At 43.1% G+C, this 20000-nt stretch overlaps 1 long non-coding RNA gene across 1 annotated transcript in view; it reads left to right on the top strand.

Annotated features, from left to right (window-relative positions):
- Positions 1 to 20000, top strand: part of LOC143112824 (uncharacterized) — a 51042-nt gene that overhangs the window by 14052 nt on the left and 16990 nt on the right. The window contains exon 4 of the long non-coding RNA XR_012984797.1: positions 17352 to 17526. This is a non-coding gene — a long non-coding RNA (uncharacterized LOC143112824). The remainder of the gene's footprint in view (positions 1 to 17351; positions 17527 to 20000) is intronic.

The raw sequence follows: 20000 nt of genomic DNA, 5'->3' as shown, positions 1-20000 counted from the left end.
GTCTCTCAAAAAACGCTCGTCTTTCTGACCGCACAATGGAAGAAGAGAGCGGACAGAGAGTGACAAATGTTCCCTCGCTCTTTCTCTCTTTTTTTCCTTTCTTTCCCTCTTTTCGAGGCGGGATGGAGGGGTGTGAGGACACACGCCCACTCATTGGTTCGCCGTTGTCGTCCACTGTTGGTGGCGGAAGCGGTGGCAGTTGCAGCGGCAGGGCTGGTGACCTGAGACTTGGGCAAACATCTCGTGACTTTCTCATGGCCTCCAAACTCAATCAAAGCCAAATGCCAGCAGGATGTGTAAATAAGAACCTCAGTCTGTGTGTGTGTGGGTGTGTGTGTTCTATTCGTTGTTTTTGTGTGCGTGTGTGTGAGTGCGTCATTTGAATATTGTGCAACCGTTGTCGCAGTCCTTGCTGATTCACAGTTTCTAATCGCACTCTCACTCGTCAGCCATGTGAGGTATGCGGCTAAGCTGAGCAAGAATCTGCTGATTGTTGGGAGCCCCCCCCTCCCTCTCAGCTCTGGAGGTATACCCTTTACAACCCCCCCCCCCCCCCCCACCCCAAAAGCTGAAAACAAAAAGGCACTTCACACAAAGCACAATGGGTCCTGCCTGTGAGTGCCTGTTCTGGTGCTTCACAGGAAACCGTGTGAAACTGCAACGGCTACGGTAAAGCCTATCTGGAGCATGCCAACCCCGCAGTTTCCAGAGCCAACATTCAGCACAGGGGTCACACTCTTACTTATAGACACACACACACACACACACACACAACACACACACACACTCTTGCTCTCATGCAGACACAGGTAAAACAGACAAACATACATACACACTCTTTGTTTTTCTCTCTCTGTTGGGAAAACACCATGTTTTCTTTAAGTACAACACATACGAAGACACATTCTTATACACCAACAGACTCTGTTATTTACACCTGGACCATACAGTACACTCACGCAGACCTCTACACACAATATAATGTTTCCAAACCCACCATCCAGCCTAACGTACACACACACACACACACACACACACACACACACACACACACACACACACACACACACACACACACACACACACACACACACACACACACACACACACACACACACACACACACACACACTTACATACATGTCTGCTTCCATAGACACACTACTACACACTCTTCCCCCCTCCAGCTCTTCATTCATCACCTCCCTTCCAACACCCGGAGGGCAGTAAAAAGAATAATATAATACAGTATCTGTATCAAACATACATCCCCAGGAACAGAAATGCACTGCTGGATCCAGGGGTGCTGCGAGTTTTAGAACATAGCTATTTATTTTTCCCCTCATACATTTCACATTTTCCTTACACTACATGCACACACACACACACACACACACACACACACACACACACACACACACACACACACACACACACACACACACACACACACACACACACACACACACACACACACACACACACACACACACACACACACACACACATACACACCACAAATCCATACAAATGGCGTAGACCATGGGTGGGGAGGGTGAGTGAGTTGAGATGATCTCATATGGTGGAACCTCACTGATAAATCACTGAGCCAAACCCATACCCCCTCTTTTCCAAATGCACATACACTACACACACACAAAACAGTAGTTTACAGCCCCGTTTCCATAGGAGGGCTGTTGAGATTCATGGTGGATAAATAGACCTGTTTTAACCTCTTTTACCCACCCACCCAACCACCCATCCAACACACACACACACACACACACACACACACACACACACACACACACACACACACACACACACACACACACACACACACACACACACACACACACACACACTATAGTGCATATGTGCATAAGACACCACACCAATTCACATAGGCATCTATATCCATGGAAGAGCAATTACACTCAATCGGCTGATCTAATTAAAATCGATAATTCTGTATAATCTCTCAGAAACAGTGTACTGTACTTTAGTCAGCAAGTAGTCTGATATATTCTATATAGGTTTTGCCGACAGATACCAAGGGGCAATGCCCATTGTGTCTGTGTATTTAGTAGACTACCAAATGTGGAAAGATCATTTGTTTTCAGAAGCGATATCAGATAGATATCAGATAGATAACACAATATACAAATGTGCAAGTATTTTTGAGTAGTTTATGCATGTTCTTACATGATTCTGTATTGCATTGTTTTACATGCATTGAAGTAATTAAATGTCTTTAAGTGTAAAAACTTGAAACATCCATAGAATCCACTTTGTGAACCATTGTCTGGTTACTCTTTCCCTTTTGTAGATTTTGGAAGCACCTTTTTACTTCCCTGACACCAAATAGCACATTACTCTATTTCTTAATCGATCATCAGAAAGTAATGACATCATATTTTTTCCTATTTCTTTTTGGCCTGAGTGGAAAAGTCTGCTGTTATCTGTGTTCACTACCTAATTCCTCTCCTCCCCTCTAAAGCAATTACAATTATATAGGTAAAAATAGTAAAAATATTATTTATAATTAAAATATACACATTTTAAAAAATATGTTTAGTAGTATGTAATTATATCAGATGCTATATCAGGTTAAGACAATGGTAGATTCCTTAATATACATAATAAAATGGCTTAAATCATAATCAGTCAATGGAAGAACATGGGGGTTTCCCCACTCTACAGTATCTTTTACATACTGTATATGCTAAAGTGTCCAGTTTCCAAATGGTAGTAGACGGATGAATTTAGTCAACATGAATTAACATCCCTGCATACATGTATGGAGTCACTATTTTATTGATCAGATAATGCTGCCTAGACACCAGACAACTTTGAGTAGATCTCAATCCATCTCTCTATCTCACATATAGAGACACGTTTGATATTACCATAATGTCAAGACAATAAAAAGATCATCTTAAAACAGCACAGACTGCCATTGATTTCATTCTGACTTTGGAAATTTAGCCTTCAACCATGAAATCGCTTGAAAATCATATGGTGTAAGTTCGGTATAGGATGTTACCTGAAAATATGCATCCCATATAAAGTAAGTAAATGTGTAATTTAGGAAAACAATGAAAGGAATAATTTAATATCTTACTTTGATAACTAATTTGTCAATCAAAATGAAATAACAAAACCAAACTGTTTCTACACAGTATATTCTAAATATACATATTTATATTATATGCTTGTGCAGTGTTGCTTTTATATCATATCTGAGTCATATTCTTCATCTTTCCAAGAGTCAACAGTTGAAAGCTCAACAACAGGAACAACAAGAAAAAAACACATTATTAATGTTAAACATTATTATCCGTTAGTTATTTAAAGCTGATTTATAGGAAATTTTAAATTGCTGTGTAAAATTATGATGTAAAGAAGCCTCAGTGAAGGTATTTGTGATTAGATCAGATTAGATTCAACTTTATTGTCATTGTGCAGAGTACAAGTACAGAGACAATGAAATGCAGTTTGCAGTTTGCGAAATGCAGAAAAGTGCAATGTGATATACACAGTATTGACAGGTGGTGTAGTATAAACAGTATAAGACTGTAGTGCAATGTAGACAGTTGTATACAGTTAAGAAAGTGGTATGGTTTACAGTAATATAAATTAAATATAAATATAAATATGTGCAATGTATTAGCAGTAGCCTTATAAGAGCAGAATAGATATGAATATGGATATTCAGTAAGAACAGTGTATGAACAACAGGTACAGATACTGTATGTGCAGTGTAGTAGTAACAGTAACATTATAGGAGTAGTAAAACATAAGTGTATGTGCAGTAAGGACAGTATAAAGAGCAGTAGAATATGGCTATGTAGTGTAATTACAGCTTGTAGATTTTATAAATATAAATAGAATACTATGGATGGGATATGGTAGTGTCATTGTCCGGGGGGAGGGGGCTGTTTAGGGGCAGAATGTTCACCTCCTTGTTGTCCCTATCAAGGTTGCCATGGTCGTGGACAGCTCAACAGGCAAGGGGGGGGGGGGGGGTTGAGGAGGTGAGGTTATCTAACCTAACAGACTACGGTCTAAGTCCAGAATGGCATCCTCCGTGCTCCTGTTCTGACAGTAGACGAATTAGAAGGGGTCCAGTGAGGGTGGTAAACAGGTCTTGAGGTGTGCCAGGACCAGCCTCTCGAAGCACTTCATGATGATGGGGGTGAGTGCAACGCTACATGCACCATAGAGGATCTCACTTAAGCATCTCACCATCCAGTAAGCTACTAAAACAGCATGTTTATCTATGCTGTAGCTGGGAAGTGATCAGGATGGTAGCCGTGCAGACCGAGCCAGAAGCTCTGGCAGTGAGCTCTCTGCACACCTCTCTGATGTGGTCTGAGTAACCCCCCCCCCAGCCAAATGAAGAGAAGCCTCCTCTCTTCCAGGGTCTCCAAATAGACCCAGCATCACCTCAACCCCCCCCCCCCCCCATGTATAGAGCAGAAGTGTTTATGGCATCGCGTTCGGGGCCCATATTTCTTTGACAGTGACTCATGAAACAGAGGACTGTCTGATGGTTGCCAGGTTTTAGATGACTGTGGGGAGGGGGTTGCCAGATCCCCGTGAATCCCCACTGTGATGTGTGGATGCTTTGTGTTCACCCTCCGATACCCTTCAACACCGTCCCACCCTCCCAAGTCTCTCTTTCTCTCACTCTGTGTGTGTGTGTGTGTGTTCAGTGTGTGTGTGTGAATGTGTGTGTGTGTGTACTGCGGAGCTCTGCCCTATCGCTCCGACGGCAGGGAAGCAGGGTTCCGCGGGCCACCACAAAAATTTCCGCTATTTTCTTTCCATTATCACACTGCCGAGGCTTCTGGGATGGGTGGTGGGCGCAGACGGTTACTGTGGGGAGGAAGGGAGAGAGGGAAAAAAAAGACGTTTGCTGTTTTATGGGCTTCACAGCTGCTGACATAATTCAGAGATTTTTTTTCCCACTGAAAAGTGAAAGGGAGGTTAAATGGTTCCCTGGAAGATATTATGAAAATACACAAAAATCACACAGACACACACACAAACACACACACACACACACACACACACACACACACACACACACATAAACACACACACACACACACACACACACACACATAAACACACACACACACACACATAAACACACATGCACACGCAAGCACACCCACATACACAATCGCACAACTTTTTAAACCTTGTCTCGCCTCAGCTTTATGCTGCTACCCTTTAAGAGAGTGGACAGGCAGACAGTAGTAGTGGATTATTTTGGATGGGCTGCTGTGGGCCAAGCCTTGTTCTCAGTTCACAACACTGTAAGCAGCTTCACAGGAATGGCCTCTCTCTCTTGCTCACACACACATACACACACACACACACACACACACACACACACACACACACACACACACACACACACACACACACACACACTCTCTTTCGCTAACTCATTCTCACACTCACTTGCTCAACACCCCAAAACGGCTGAATGCAAAAATCAATGACTGCGGCCTTTGGCCCACAGTGATGTGACACAACCAGGCGCGAAACATGGCCACACACGCCAGTGGGACACCGTCAGTGTGTCAGACAACGGCACACTGAAGGCATGTTTTTGAGTTGCTCGAGTATCGATGCTGGCCTGTGGATGCCAAGTGCTTTTTTAATGTTCCAGACAGACTAGCAGTGGTGGTGGTGATATGTTGGCGGTGGTGGCAGGAGGGGTGATGATGAGAGTCAGCCAGAGGCTGAGAAGTTTTGGTGGGGGTTGAGAGCTGGGAGTTTGGAGGTAAAGCTGGAGGGGGTTGATGGTGTGTTTGATGATGGCTTATTGAACTGCCGCTGTTTAGCTTTCAGCCCACGGCATAGCGTGCAGTGGGCATACGTGTGTGTGTGAGTCATCAGAAGAGCGTGAGAAGGAGCGGTGTTTCTTAGACTGTGTGTGTTGGTGGCGGTAAGTGTGTCTTTGTAAATGTGTGTGTGAGTGTATGTGTGTGTTTGATACTATGGGATGTTTGTGAGTGGTTCTGTTGGCCAGACGGGGTCCTGTTCCTCAAGCCGGGCCAGGACGAAGGGTTTTTTGTCTGTGCTTCTGTTTTGTAAACAGTCCTGCATTCCTTTGGAGAGTCCTCTGTCCAAGCCAGGGAGAGGAGACTGACGACTCAAATTACATTTTCAAAATATGTGTGTGTGTGTGTGTGCGCTTGTGTGTGTGTGCTTGTGTGTGTGTGGGGGGTCTAACATGAGTGTGTGCTTGTATATGTATGTTTGCTCCTGTGTATGAGTGTGTTTGTGTGTGTTTGTTTGTGTGGTAATATATATAAAGTGTGTATGTGTCTGTTTATGTGATTGTGTGCACATGTCTGTTTGTGTGTTTAGCTTAATTTGTGTGTGCACATGTGTATTTGGGTTTGTTATGTTGGTGAGCACACAGATATATTTCATTTTTCGTGTGTGTCTTCCCATCTTGTCTGAATCTCGTCCTGTACATGAACAACGCTGGTGTTCTTTTAGTGTCCGTTGTTTTCTGTGGTTAATGTTGCAATGCATCCTCTTTTTGTGAAACAACTGCATTTTTTGGGCCCAAGGTGTGGTAGGAGTAACATGAGGAAGCAACTAGTCAAAAAAGAGGAAGAATGAATCCCTTCTGTTTGTGTGTGTGTGTGTGTGTGTGTGTGTGTGTGTGTGTGTGTGTGTGTGTGTGTGTGTGTGTGTGTGTGTGTGTGTGTGAGTGAGTGAGTGAGTGTGAATAAATGAGCACATTCATGTGCTATTGCAATAGTACAATAGCACAGGAACATGCGTGCGCGTGCGCGCGCACAAAAAAACACACACACACACAACCTTGTTTTGGAAATGAGGACATAAGAGGAACATGAGCCCTTTAACTTTGGTGGAGAAAATTAAACCTTGAAAAATACTTTGTCATTTATTTCAGTGCATTAAAATGCACTGTTCTGTTATCCAAAGTCGTCAACTAGGCCCCCTCAAAGAGCCAATTAACTCATTGAATGCCAAGCTGTTTTCGGGAGCTTTGTCCTAGAGTGCCAGCAATCTAGACCATTGTTGATGATTTTTGTACAGCCACAGCATATTCTGTGTTATAGCTATGAACACATACAATGGCTCGATTAAAAGGTGAGACTTGGGTGGGTGCAAACCGTGTATTTCTACACGCCTCTGTTCCTGAGAAATCCCAAGCTAAACAGTGGCTAGTTTTCATCAAAATCGCTGTTTTTTTCTAGAAATGGAGATATAACGTCTTTCATGAAATATGAAGTGTTGCCTGTTACTTACTTGTGTAAACTTTCCGGGAAGTGATCAGCGAGACCTGGCGAGACTGCCACCTAGTGATAGACCCACGAAAATGGCCTGGTTTTGACCTGACGTGCATGCGTCACTGATTCGACCCAAAGCGGCAACCGAGTTATGAAAAATGTCCAGATAAAATGTCCAGATTGTGCGTTTTCATGAGTTTTCGATCGTCATATATTTAATTTCCATTCATCACAGAGTTCCCAAAATCACATATAAGATGTGTTAGAGTGTCTAGTTTCGTAATTTAAAAAAAAGCTAAAAACTAGGGCTGTCAATCGATTAAAACAAATAATCTAATTAATTACATACTCTGTGATTAATTAATCTAAATTAATTGCATATAATTTTTGCTGTGAAAGTATTTTAAATATTTAAATTCAAATGAATCATTGAATAATCAGCATTAGTGACATTAAAGTTCAAAAACTCTTTTATTATTATTTTCACTGTTCAAATAATGTCCATAATAATATATGATATGCCCTAATATGCTGAGGAAATAAATTCAAAAGTGCTTCGGGAAGAAGTTTTTTCACATACAAGGCATTTCAGGCCACAGAAACCTAGGGGACACAATGAAAATAAATTAACACTCCCCTCAATGTCAACACTTATTTATTTGCATTGATGTGTGACTATAGAGTTGATGAACTCCGGTTATATGCAAATTCCTTGCTGCAGACATTGCAGAGGACTTTATTTTCAACACTTTATTTTTATCACCATCAGGCCATTTTTAAAAGTAAATGTTCCAATCAATGATCCAGGCAGCACGTTTTCTTCTCTCTCCTTCATTTTACAGTCTAATTTTTACTGTCTAGAACGGCTCGGGGTCAAAGGTCATACAGAATCGATTAATCTGCACTAATTTTTTTAATCAGTTATTTTTTCTCAAATTAATTAATCAGTTATTTTGACAGCCCTACTAAAAACGTAATATTACGTTTTTGGCACTCAACGCATGGGAAGGAAAAACGTAATATTACGTTTTTGGCACTCAATGAGTTAAACCTTTATCAACTGCTTTCTGCTCAACTAGGCATTCTCTCTCTGTGTCTCTCTCCATTCTACAAGGATATAAGGCACATTCCATCTAACTTTCTATCCATCCATCTTCTTCAAACCATTCACTCATCAACCCATTAAACCAGTGGTCCCCAAACTTTGTTCTGAGGGCCAGCTCACTATGCCTGGCTCTAAGCGAGGGCCAGAGACTCGGAGTATCAGTAACCATAAATAGCTTAGTGCTGTGAACAACAGCAATCTACCTTAGTTGAATATTCCATTACATTTAATCATAGGCTACTGCAATGTAATACCATTGTTAGCTGTGTTTATGTTGCCATCATATCATATCAGTGTAAAATGTAGCTCAAATGAAATAATACTAATAAAAAGACTTTAGCATTCCCAAAAGTATTAGCAGGGAGTCCCAAAAGTATTTTATTCAAAATGTGTGAACTCTCAACTCTGTGTCTGCATACACAGCTCAAGTTGTGAACAAGCAATATCCTACAAATAATAAAGTAGTTTGGGGACCACTGCATTAAACTATCTATCAACATCCCTTCAACTTTCTGTCTATCAACATCCATAAACAATCTGCCTATCAGCATCCATTAAACTTTCTGACTATCAACATCCATGTCTAAAAAAAAACAGATTTGACACCGCACTTGGATCTATCGTCTGTTTTAATCAGTGTTGCTGTTTTAGTCTAGGTCAATTTTGAAAATAAATTAACCCTGAAGGCAAATCATGTTAATTTTTGGCATACAACACTTTTAGGGGTTTTGAAGGGTGCTGAATTCAAATCTTCTGTATGCCAGGCTCAAAAATGTCCCATAATGCCTCAAAACGGAGAAATCCAATATGGCCGCCACCGCCAGGTCAAAATCTAATTAATCACTTATCTTTAGGACTGTACAAGGTAAAAACCTGAATGTAATGTGCTTTTATAGGTTTTCACATATAGGGAATTCAATGCCATGCTCAGATTTAAGATCAAGACTAGAGAAAATGCTTGAAATTAATGTACATGGTTAAAATTGTTGTCTCGGATAACGAATAATTAATGAAAAAAGAGGCGTAATCGACCAAGGAAATTAGTCGATGGCATTTTTTTTAGTCGACGAGTCGTGTTACTATTGACTGCCTATTTATTTTTGGTCTCCCGTCTCAAACGGCTTACTGTAATGTTATTAACTCTGTTATTAACTGTATTTGAATGTTAAACAGGCTACTTAAACTTTGGCAGTAATGTTTTAAACCCCGCCATGCATGCAAGTGTAAACACAACCTGCATAGCTTCGGGCCTGTCTGCTTTCAGCGCGATTCATTATAAGGGGGAGCTAAGCTAAGCATAGTATGCTAGTCCTGACTCTGACCACCGTAAAACTTCAAATAATAGCCGAGTCCCAAATAGACGCCTGTCTCTGGTGTGGCTACAGGTTTGGGTTAAAGGAAAATTCCGGTATTTAGCACTTTGAGTCCCTTTTCTGGTTTGTTTTGGATGAACTAGAGTGGTGGAGTGGTGGGCAAAGACACGAAACCGTTGCAGAAAGGAGTTGCAGCGGTGTGAATTAGATGTTGCACGTCATTGCAAGCCGTCGCAAAGCATTCACCATGTCTAGTCACAGTTGCAAGGTTTTAGAATGTTGCATCAAGTTGCTGGTTTATAGAATGTTGCAGCTCATCTTGTCGCGAATCTTTGGTGTGAATTGGGCTTAAGTCAGTATGGTGCAGACTGCGCACGCTAAACGTTATGATTAGATGCGAGTTTCAAATTGTATAACTTTTTTCCATACGACTTCGTCATCGTTCAAATTATCCCTTTTGTTTAAAATTTGCGGATAGGCCGATGGTAAGCTTGTTTTTATGCTGGCAACACAACAAAAGGGTTCGCAAACGTTATTCTTCATTTTAAATGCGTACCGCCATGCCGATAAAGAGAAAGAAGTAGGCTATGATTTGAAATGTAAGCTGACTGTTGTCAAATTTGCCAAATAAAATACGGGAGAAACGATATGGTTTATGCTCTCTCATGCTGTTTCATTTGTGCTGAAAAGGAGGGAGAATGAAACATTACGCACGTTCCACTTTTACGTAAATAATTCCTGAACAGCCCCAGCTGTGGCGCAACTGGCTGGGGCACCTGCACTGTATGCCGGCGACCCGGGTTCGATTCCCGCCCCGTGATCCTTTCCGGATCCCACCCTGACTCTCTCTCCCACTCGCTTCCTGTCATTCTTTACTATCCTGTCACATTAAAGGCATAAAAAGCCCAAAAATTTACTTTGAAAAATAAAATAAAAATAATTCCTGAACAGTTTTGGTCAGGGCTGATAATGCAACTGTATTTGACAAAGGACCGATATAGGCTAGGTTGCTAGTGACAAAATATGAGTTTTCAGTGTGATGTGATCTCTTTGTAAATTACGTTTGATTAAAACGTGTTTCATCTCTTCTGGCTATCCCCGTTATTTGGATCTTATCTCACTCAATGAACAACATCTCAACACCAAATGAATGATGATCTGGAATTGTCATTAGATAGCCTAGTCATATGGGTAGACATTCAGTGTGTTTGAAATAATTAATTCGATAATATTTTCCATCTTTGCAGAGGAAAAGTTTTGTGTAATGGGAATTAAAGGCCTGTCTGATATAGACACCTGTCTCTAATACTAGCCGGTGCAGTTTGGCGATTTGGGAAAATAAAAGCCTGGGCTATTATTTGAAGAATTTGGACAGGCAGCTTAAAGCAGACCCATGGGGGCAGTGGGTCTGCTTGAAGCTGCCTGTCCATAACTTGGCCTATGTTGTCCCAAATTGTCTCATTCTTTTTCCAATGGGCTGCATTTGGTGAGCTTATACAACAGGGCTATGGGTCAATTTACACTGAACTTACACTTTAAGTCCCGCCCTCCATACAAATGAATGGCCGAGGCTAGGCTAGTAAATCCGGCCAATTCATAGTCAACACCATATTGAACACTGGGGCTCGGATCCAGCGCCAGTCGGCTCTGACCATGCACCAAGTTTCAAAGCTGGAAGTGACGCATGGACCAACGTCGATTTTTATTGGATATTATGTAAAAAGTCGTCCTTCAGTTCGGAGGGTGGCGATACCTTGCTTGCCATGTAACAACAAGAAGAAAAAGTTGCTCGGCAATGCGCGTGGAGTGGTGGAGTCCGAGTTGAGACGCCCTGAAGAGCAACTTAATTTCATTGGTTAACAGCGGCTCTAACGAATAGCGGTCTGCCTGCCGTCCTGCTGCTGCAAGACTTGTCTATAGGGCTGTCACTTTTTATTCGATATTCGAATATGCATTCAGACATGACGTGAAATATCCGTAGTCGAACTATAAATAAACTATTCGGTTTTTACTAGTGCCGTGTGTAGCGCAGTTTTATGATTAGCCTACTTTGTTTTTTTTTCTATTGTTTGCCATCTCATCTAGTAGCGGGTGCTCTAAACGTATTGTAGTGTTGGCCCATGACCAAATCAAGCCAATAATAGCCAGTAGCCATAATAATGACTGGAGCCAGAGCCCTCAATAGCCACCCTGTTTCGAAAATGGATGATAACGCACAGAACGGCCAACCTGAGCGGACAACACGCAAATTCTATGTGTAGTTCTCCATTTGACTGACAGTAGGCTACGTCAAGAAAAACCTCAAAGACAAGACGTCCCCAACACATCTAAATGTGGTGTCTGGAAATACTTAGATGGGAAAGTAACCGTTAAAGATAATGTAATTTGCCGACTCTGCAAAAAACAGTTTACTTACGCATCCACGACATCCAATCTTCGCGCTCACCTGTCGAGTTAGGAGTTACCATCCAAATGAGGCAGCGGAGTCAAAGGCACAGTAGACGGCCAGAGCATCGCCAGGCGTCCAACATATGATTGCACACTTTCCGTAAATCCTCACATTTTGTGCGGGGTCTGCTATTTACTTAGGCTGCGCAAAGCACAGGTATATATTTGGGGCAGGCTCGTATTCGAGGCAAACCTTTATTTCTTACATTGTGCGTTTTATTGTGAGACATGCGTTTCGTTTGGAGCGGCATACCAGGCTATCAAAACCAGACGATTTTTGGTTTGGTTTGGGATTTAATTTACTTTTGGACTGTTTTATTATATAGCTAAATCTTGAGACTGATGGGCACTTAAATCTAGGGGGTATTTGATGGTTCAGTGTAAAGTTTCATGTAGTTGAAAAAGTGTCAGAATTTCTAGCTGTTTATTCCAAGACAAGGCAGCCGCTTTCACTCATTCATTGAACGTGCGCTGTGCTCTAATGGAAACCTTATTGCGTAGCCAAGTAGCCTAAATTGAGTTATTTTTTAATTATGCATGGTTTACTTTTTATTCAATTCCGCTGGAATGCCTCGCGGCAACAATTGTGTTTAAATGTAGTAGCCTACTGCTCCATCCTCTGGCAAGCTCAGAAGGGGGCGGCTAGTGATAGGTAGCTTGAGAGCAACGTGTTGGAGACCCATGTTGTATAATGAGACAAGGGCTTTATGCCGCTGTTGTGTAATTTATTGTCTTTAATCTTATTTAGGCTATTTTTGTTCGGGACAAACAACAACGGAACAAGATCAATACAATTTTCTTTATTTGTCATATCATATGATGCATAAATAACCATAATATACACATCTTCTCATAGGCTCCTCAAGAAATATGCACTGAATAATGTTTGGCTGTAGCCGCCGGATAGGTACCCACCCACCAACATGTACGCGCATGAGAGCTCATGCCCAACACGGATTTTCGTGCATGGAGCTGGTTCCAAATGCTCCATGCAGCACCATACTTGAAAATGGCATATGCTAGCATGCCGAAGCTAATCTGCACGCTCTTGACCCCCTGGTTTTAACTATACATGATATTTTACCTAACAATTTTTGCATTTTCATGCACTGGTAATCCTTTGGAATTGCATTTCTAGTTATAATTTATCATTACTGATAAATGATCATTCGGTTTCCATAATAAAGAACATACAGCAAGACTTTATTCGCCGGTGTGTTGTGATAGCCATGATGGAAGCCCCTCTCAGAGACAGAGTGTGAGGCCTCTGTCTCTGGACGCACAAACAGTGTGCACAAGACTCACTAACAACACTAGAGGCCTGTCATAGTGGATAATGAGAGAATGGTGTTTGAAACACGCCTGTCAGAAAGCTGAGGAGAGTGTGTTACGTGTGTGTGTGTGTGTGTGTGTGTGTGTGTGTGCGTGTGCGTGCGCATGTGTGTTTTCTGTGTCAGACTGTTTCTGCGTCAGTGACCTTGCCTTGCCCTGTCCTCTCCTTTTTGTCCTAGTTATGAACGGAAGTTGTGGGGCCCCGCCCTATTGCGAAAGACCGTTGGAGTGTGTAAAAAAGTTGTGTAATGCTGGTGTAATGAGTGGTGTGTAGCATGTGCGTCAGCGAATCCTCTTTACACACCCAGAAGTACACACACACACAAACACTCACACACACACTGCCATCCTCGTCCCGCTTTTTGTGTGTGTGTGTGTGTGTGTGTGTGTGTGTGTGTACCCTAGGCATCTACAGAATTTCTTCATGTGAATAGACATGGGTGTGGGGTGCATTGTATTTGGATTTGGATTAAGAGAGTTTGTATCTTCAACCGTTTGCAACAGGCCGCCTGTTCTATGTGTACAAGGCTCTGGTTCTGTCTATGGGAAGCAAAGTGGCTCAATTTGAGCCATACACTGTACACACTCCAACTTTTTTCTGGAGCTCAGAAGGGAGGAATGTACTTCTACAGGCTTTTGAGCACAATTATCAATAACCTTTTGCCAGAACTGTGGAATGCACCTTTACTAATCTTGACTGGAAGCTGCATTGCAAAATCATTGAATATTAAGCATTCAATTAGCCTGACGAGCCAGACTCGCATTAAAATGTAGGGTCTGGGGACTCACCATTGCCTGTGCTCAGTCCGAGGGGCGGGATAATCGGTTGTCTTTCAAATTCCCTCTGCATCCAATAGGACAGCGCTACAACTCATGAGTCCCATGCATTTTCCCACCAGCGGAGCTAGTTGGCTAGTTCAAACTTTTGCCAACTTAAAAAAAGCTTAACTCGTGTCACGCTGTTCGCCAACAGCAACATCCATCTTCTTTGTTTTCAAGTAGCAGGGAATTCAGGGAATTGCAACTCTGCCATCAATCATTATGTTAAGCCCGCCTAATGTCCCGCCCTAATGTTTAATATTTCCAGCTCGCAAGCCAACGGAGAGTTGCTAGACTAGCCCGGGCAGCAAATTACATTTGCAAATTACACTAGCTGCCGCTAGGGTGCGTCTAGATTTCTAGGCTAGCATTGAATATTATCTACTGTATATGTTACTGGCTATGTGTCAGGACAGGTTTGGGGATGATCATGAGACAGCTAGGCTGGGTTCTCACTGCGACCTCAATGGGCCACGTGTTGTGCTTTCTGCTCCGCATTCTAACCGCCAGAGTAAACAAAGTGTGTTGAAGTGGTGTTGAATCACGCTGCCACTCCCGCACCCGTCAAGTGGCCATCACTGTCGCAAGCCTAATCATTATCTCCACTTACACAGGGGTATGCTCATTCATGCACAATGAAATCTGAAGCATCCTCTGACACACACAACACACACACACACACACACACACACACACATATATAGCCCACAAACATAGATGGGTAAACATTCTTCACCATATTGGGCAACATTTGATTGACTCATCCTTTCTGTATGTGTGATATGAATGGGCTGAGTGAGATGTTTTGAGTGATGCATTCTCATGCTGTGACTGGGCTGTCTAAGTCAGTGTGACTGTGTGTGTGTTTGTGTGTGTGTGTGTGTATGTGTGACATGCAGGTGCACAGGTGCAACTCTCGCTAACCGTTGCCCTCACACATCAGAGTTCTAATGGGGGCCCATCCTCCTCTTTGCCTCAGGCTCCACTGGTCCGCACCTTCTCTCACTCGCTCTCTATCTCTCTCTCTCTCTCTCTCTCTCTCTCTCTCTTTTTACACTCCCCAGGTCTGCTGGCCTCCTCCTACACTCCTGTCCTCCTCCTATATTTCTCCCTCTCTCCTTCTCTGTCTTCGATATTAAACCTCTCATCACCAGGCTTCCTGACCACAGTGATGGGTGAGCCTCATGCTCATCACTGAAGTTCGTCTTCTGTCGGCCACCACCACAGTACTTGTGGCCTGCCGTTCTTCAGTCCTCAGCTGATCCAAATCAATCTGGGTTCAAGAGCGGCCACTCGACCTAAACGGCTCTGCTGTCCGTAACGGAAGCCTTAAAGGAAGCAAGGGCGACCGCACAGTCATCAGTACTCATTCTGCTTGACTTATTGGCTCCCTTTGACACGGTTAATCACTGCATCCTTCTCTCTATATTCTCAAACATGGGAATCTCTGATTCTACTCTCTCCTGGTTTGAATCCTACCTCACAGGACGCTCGAGTAACGCATCATGGCTTGGACAGCTGTCCGCACCTCACTATCTCACCACAGGGATCCCCCAGAGCTCAGTGCTGGGCCCCCTTCTCTTTGCTATCTACACCACCTCTTTGGGACAGATTATCCATTCTATCTGTCCTTCCCACCTGATGACCCCTCGGTCTCAGCACAGATCTCTGATTGCCTCTCAGACATATCTACATGGATGAAAGCACACCACCTCCAGCTAAACCTCTCAAAAACCAAACTGCTGGTCCTCCCAGCTAAACCTACTATACATCATCATATCAACATCAAAATTGACTCCCTGTCTGTTACACCTACCAGGACTGCAGTCATGCTCGACAACCAACTAACCTTCTCCAATCATGTTGCCTCGGTCGCCAAGTCATGCCGTTTCGCACTTTACAACATATGGAAAATCAGGACTTACCTGACTCAATATGCTACCCAACTTCTGGTACAGGCCATAGTCATCTCACGACTTGAGTACTGTAACGCCCTCCTGACAGGTCTCCCAGCCTGCGCAGTGAGACCCCATTCAGATGATCTAGAACGTGGCGGCCCGCCTGGTCTACAACCAACCCAAAAGGGCACGTTACCCCACTGCTCATCCAGCTACACTGGCTACCTATGGCTGTTTGCATCAAATTCAAGTCAAATGCTTGTCTACAAAGTAGTCTCCAGTTCTGCTCCCACCAACTTGAATGCCCTCATACAGGCATATGCTACCTCCCAACCATTGCGCTCCTCAGACGAATGATGTCTAGCTCTTCCACCGGTACGCTCAGGCAAATCCAAACTTTTCTCATCTGTTATTCTTCATTGGTGGAACACGCTACCAATTCCTACTAGAGCAGGGACATCCCTCTTCTTCTTCAAAAAACTCCTGAAGACCCTGCTTTTCAGAGAATATCTCCTCTTGTAGTACTATGTATAACTAATTCTAATTCTAGCACTAATTCTAGCACTTATCACCTGACTAGAACTGACACTTAACTGTATGAAAACAGCACTCACTGATGCACTTTCCTTATTGTACTCTATCTTTTAAATTGTTTTAAATGGCTCTAGAATTGTTGGGAAATTTGTTTTAAAAAGCTTTAAACTTTTTACCATGTTGTAAGTCCCTTTGACTAAAAAGCGTCAGCCAAATGTAATGTAATGTTTTCACCACCCCCTGGTGCTTTTTCCACTCTGGGACCAGGTTTCAAAAAAGTGCGGTTTCGGGCAGTGCGTTTACAGGATTTGTTTGGACGCTCGGCCAAGACGAAGCAAAACCTCTGCGTTTAACCCAAAAAGCGTCTCCGTGTGGACTGGCTTAGAGTGTCTAGTTTCGTAATTAAAAAAAAAAATATATATATATAATATAATATTACGTTTTTGGCACTCAACGCATGGGAAGGAAAAACGTAATATTACGTTTTTGGCACTCAATGAGTTAAAGATAGGCCAAAAAAAAGAATTTCTTCCCGTTCATCGTGCTAGTGATATTCATACCTCTCATGACCCCCCCCCTCTCTCTCTTTCTCTTTTTCTCTCTCTCCTACAAGATCTTCCATATTGCCTCTCTGAAATGCCTGCATATGACCAAGGACTTCCCTTGGCCCCTCTACCTAGGCCGTATGACCATCAATTCAACCCCCCAACCCATGCTCCTACGGGGGTCACTGGAGGGGCATCTGTAGGCCATAATGGCGAACGTCCGGATGGGGGTCTGTATGTAGGGTGAGTGTTACTGTGTCATTGTGTCTAACCGATCTCACCATAACACTTAACACTCTCCACTAAATAAGCCCGTGGAAAGGCCGGGAAATAACCTGTCAGCATTTGGTTAGGTCTCCCGCCTTGTGGTTTCACACTTAACACTCAGACGCACAATTGATGTTTCTTTTCTGTGTGTGTGTGTGTGTGTGTGTGTGTGTGTGTGTGTGTGTGTGTGTGTGTGTGTGTGTGTGTGTGTGTGAAAGAAAGTTTAACACATTCACATTCAACACAAGGGCATGACTATAAATGCACATGCAGCACACACACACACACACACACACACACACACACACACACACAACTTCACACATTTTAACTTTTCAAAGGCTGACTGGAGTTGTTGTGTACAGACAGCAGGTTCCATTCACAGTTATCGAGGCCAAAGGTGAACCTACCATTCAAGTGATGAATAGTTGGACCAGGCTTTTACCTGCCATTTCAAGTTAAATTGGGTGGAACCTGTTGTTAGTCTTGTCAGGCAACTTTGCAGCTTTCTCCAGTTTTAGTGCATGCTGCTCCCAAAGTTTTCACAAGTTTATTTTTTAAATAAGATATATGTTTAGTACAGTATGTTTGTTCAGGCCTTGGTATGTTTGTTTGCTAGAAGTACATTTATGTTCGCATGTAACAGACACTTTTATCCAAAGCAACTTACACATGTCAATTATATTACAAGGGCCATTCTCCCCAGAGCAACTCGGAGCGAAGCGCCTTGCTCATAGGCGCAACTTTTCAGGCTACTACTACCCCAGCTCCTTATCCACTACGCTACCACCACCCAGACGTAGTGCTTCTCGCCGCTTGCTGAGGACCTTGCCTTACATTTACGTCCATCCATTCCTTTAGAACAGTGGTTCTCAAACTGGGGGTCGGGACCCCCAGGTGGGTCGCCAAAAATATTGGAGGGGTCGCAAAATGATTTGCATTTAGATTAAAGACATTTTTGTAAAAGTTTTTAGTCAAAGGCTGCCATTGATATAATGCCTTTGATGTTGACATAGCCTATACCTATGAGAGAAGACATTTTTCTGCCTCTGTTTCCAATGCCCATCTCACAACATTTTCGAAACCAAATTCAGCCGGTTAGAGAGAAGGGGGTCGCGAGACTTGGCCCATGTTTTTTGGGGGGTCGCCAGACAAAAAGTTTAAGAACCACTGCTTTAGAAGACACTCTGCACTCAACCTACAGTACATGTTCACCAGGAGCCTTACCCATGAGGCTGGTGGAGTTGGCCCCTCCCTCTACCAGTTGGGTCAGTGGCATGCGTGCTGCAACACCTATGCAGAAGCTTCAGAGAAATACAGCGTGCCTCAGACACCCACGCACGCACACACACACACACACACACACACACACACACACACACACACACGCACACACACACACACACACACCACACACATACTACCACTGCTGACAAATTCATTTTCTATATATAAATATATAAATTCACACAAAGACCCCCCACACGCACACACACACACACACACACACACACACACACACATACCACACACACACACATACCACATATACTGTCACCACATCCATATTCATTTCCTTAATATATCATACTTCTGTGGCCTGTAAGATAGCAAAGCAGAAAAGGATTTGCGACCATGGTCACATTTCTCACGTCTTTCTCTATGTTTCTGGTAAGCTACTGACACATTTGGGGCCCTCGTTCTGATAAAGTCTGAAATGCAACACTTGACATACAAAAGACATTTTCTGAGAATGGTGTCTCAGCTTGTTCGAGCACCCATGCACCTCCCGTTCTTGACGAACATGACCTTTCGCAACTCCCCAACTGAAGCATCTGAGTAGTTTGTGTGTGTGTGCATGCGTGCGTGCGTGCGTGTGTGTCTGTGTCTGTGTGTGTGCGTGTGTGTGAGTGTTTGTGTGTGCGCGTATGTGTGTGTGTGCGTGTGTGTGCGTGTGTGCGTGCGTGTGTGCGTGTGAGTGTGAGTGTGAGTGTGTGTGTGTGTGTGTGTGTGTGTGTGTGTGTGTGTGTGTGTGTGTGTGTGTGTGTGTGTGTGAGAGTCTAATCTTGTGCCAGTCTAATCTTGACAAACGAACAGTAAACAATCCCATCTGATCATGTAGACCTGTTCTCTTCCTGTTGGTTTTGCGTGTGCTGACCGCTGTGCGTCAGACCTTTATCTGAAATCAAGAAGTTCCCCTGAACAGCATCGACTCAGGCTTTCTGCTAAATCTTTTTCTGTCTAGAGATGTCGCTTCCCACATAGTGTTCTGAGAATATTTTCAGTGGGGGCTCCACCAACACATTCACAAGTACTTTGACTGAAAGTACACAAAGATAAAATAAAAATAAATGTTTTTTAAGTGTGCAGCCTGACTATTATTTGCTGTTGATATAAGCAATGACATTAATCGTTTTTTTTTTTTTTTAAGTTAGCTTGGCAGCTTCATT

Source organism: Alosa pseudoharengus, unplaced genomic scaffold (assembly GCF_046254945.1).
Source record: "Alosa pseudoharengus isolate Yale_2024_CS ecotype anadromous, Long Island Sound unplaced genomic scaffold, YU_APseudo_1.1 YU_APseudo_1.1_scf_8, whole genome shotgun sequence".
NCBI classification, from domain to species: Eukaryota; Metazoa; Chordata; class Actinopteri; order Clupeiformes; family Clupeidae; genus Alosa; species Alosa pseudoharengus.
Note: the sequence above shows the minus strand (reverse complement) of the source record. Positions and strands in the feature narration are given on the sequence as shown.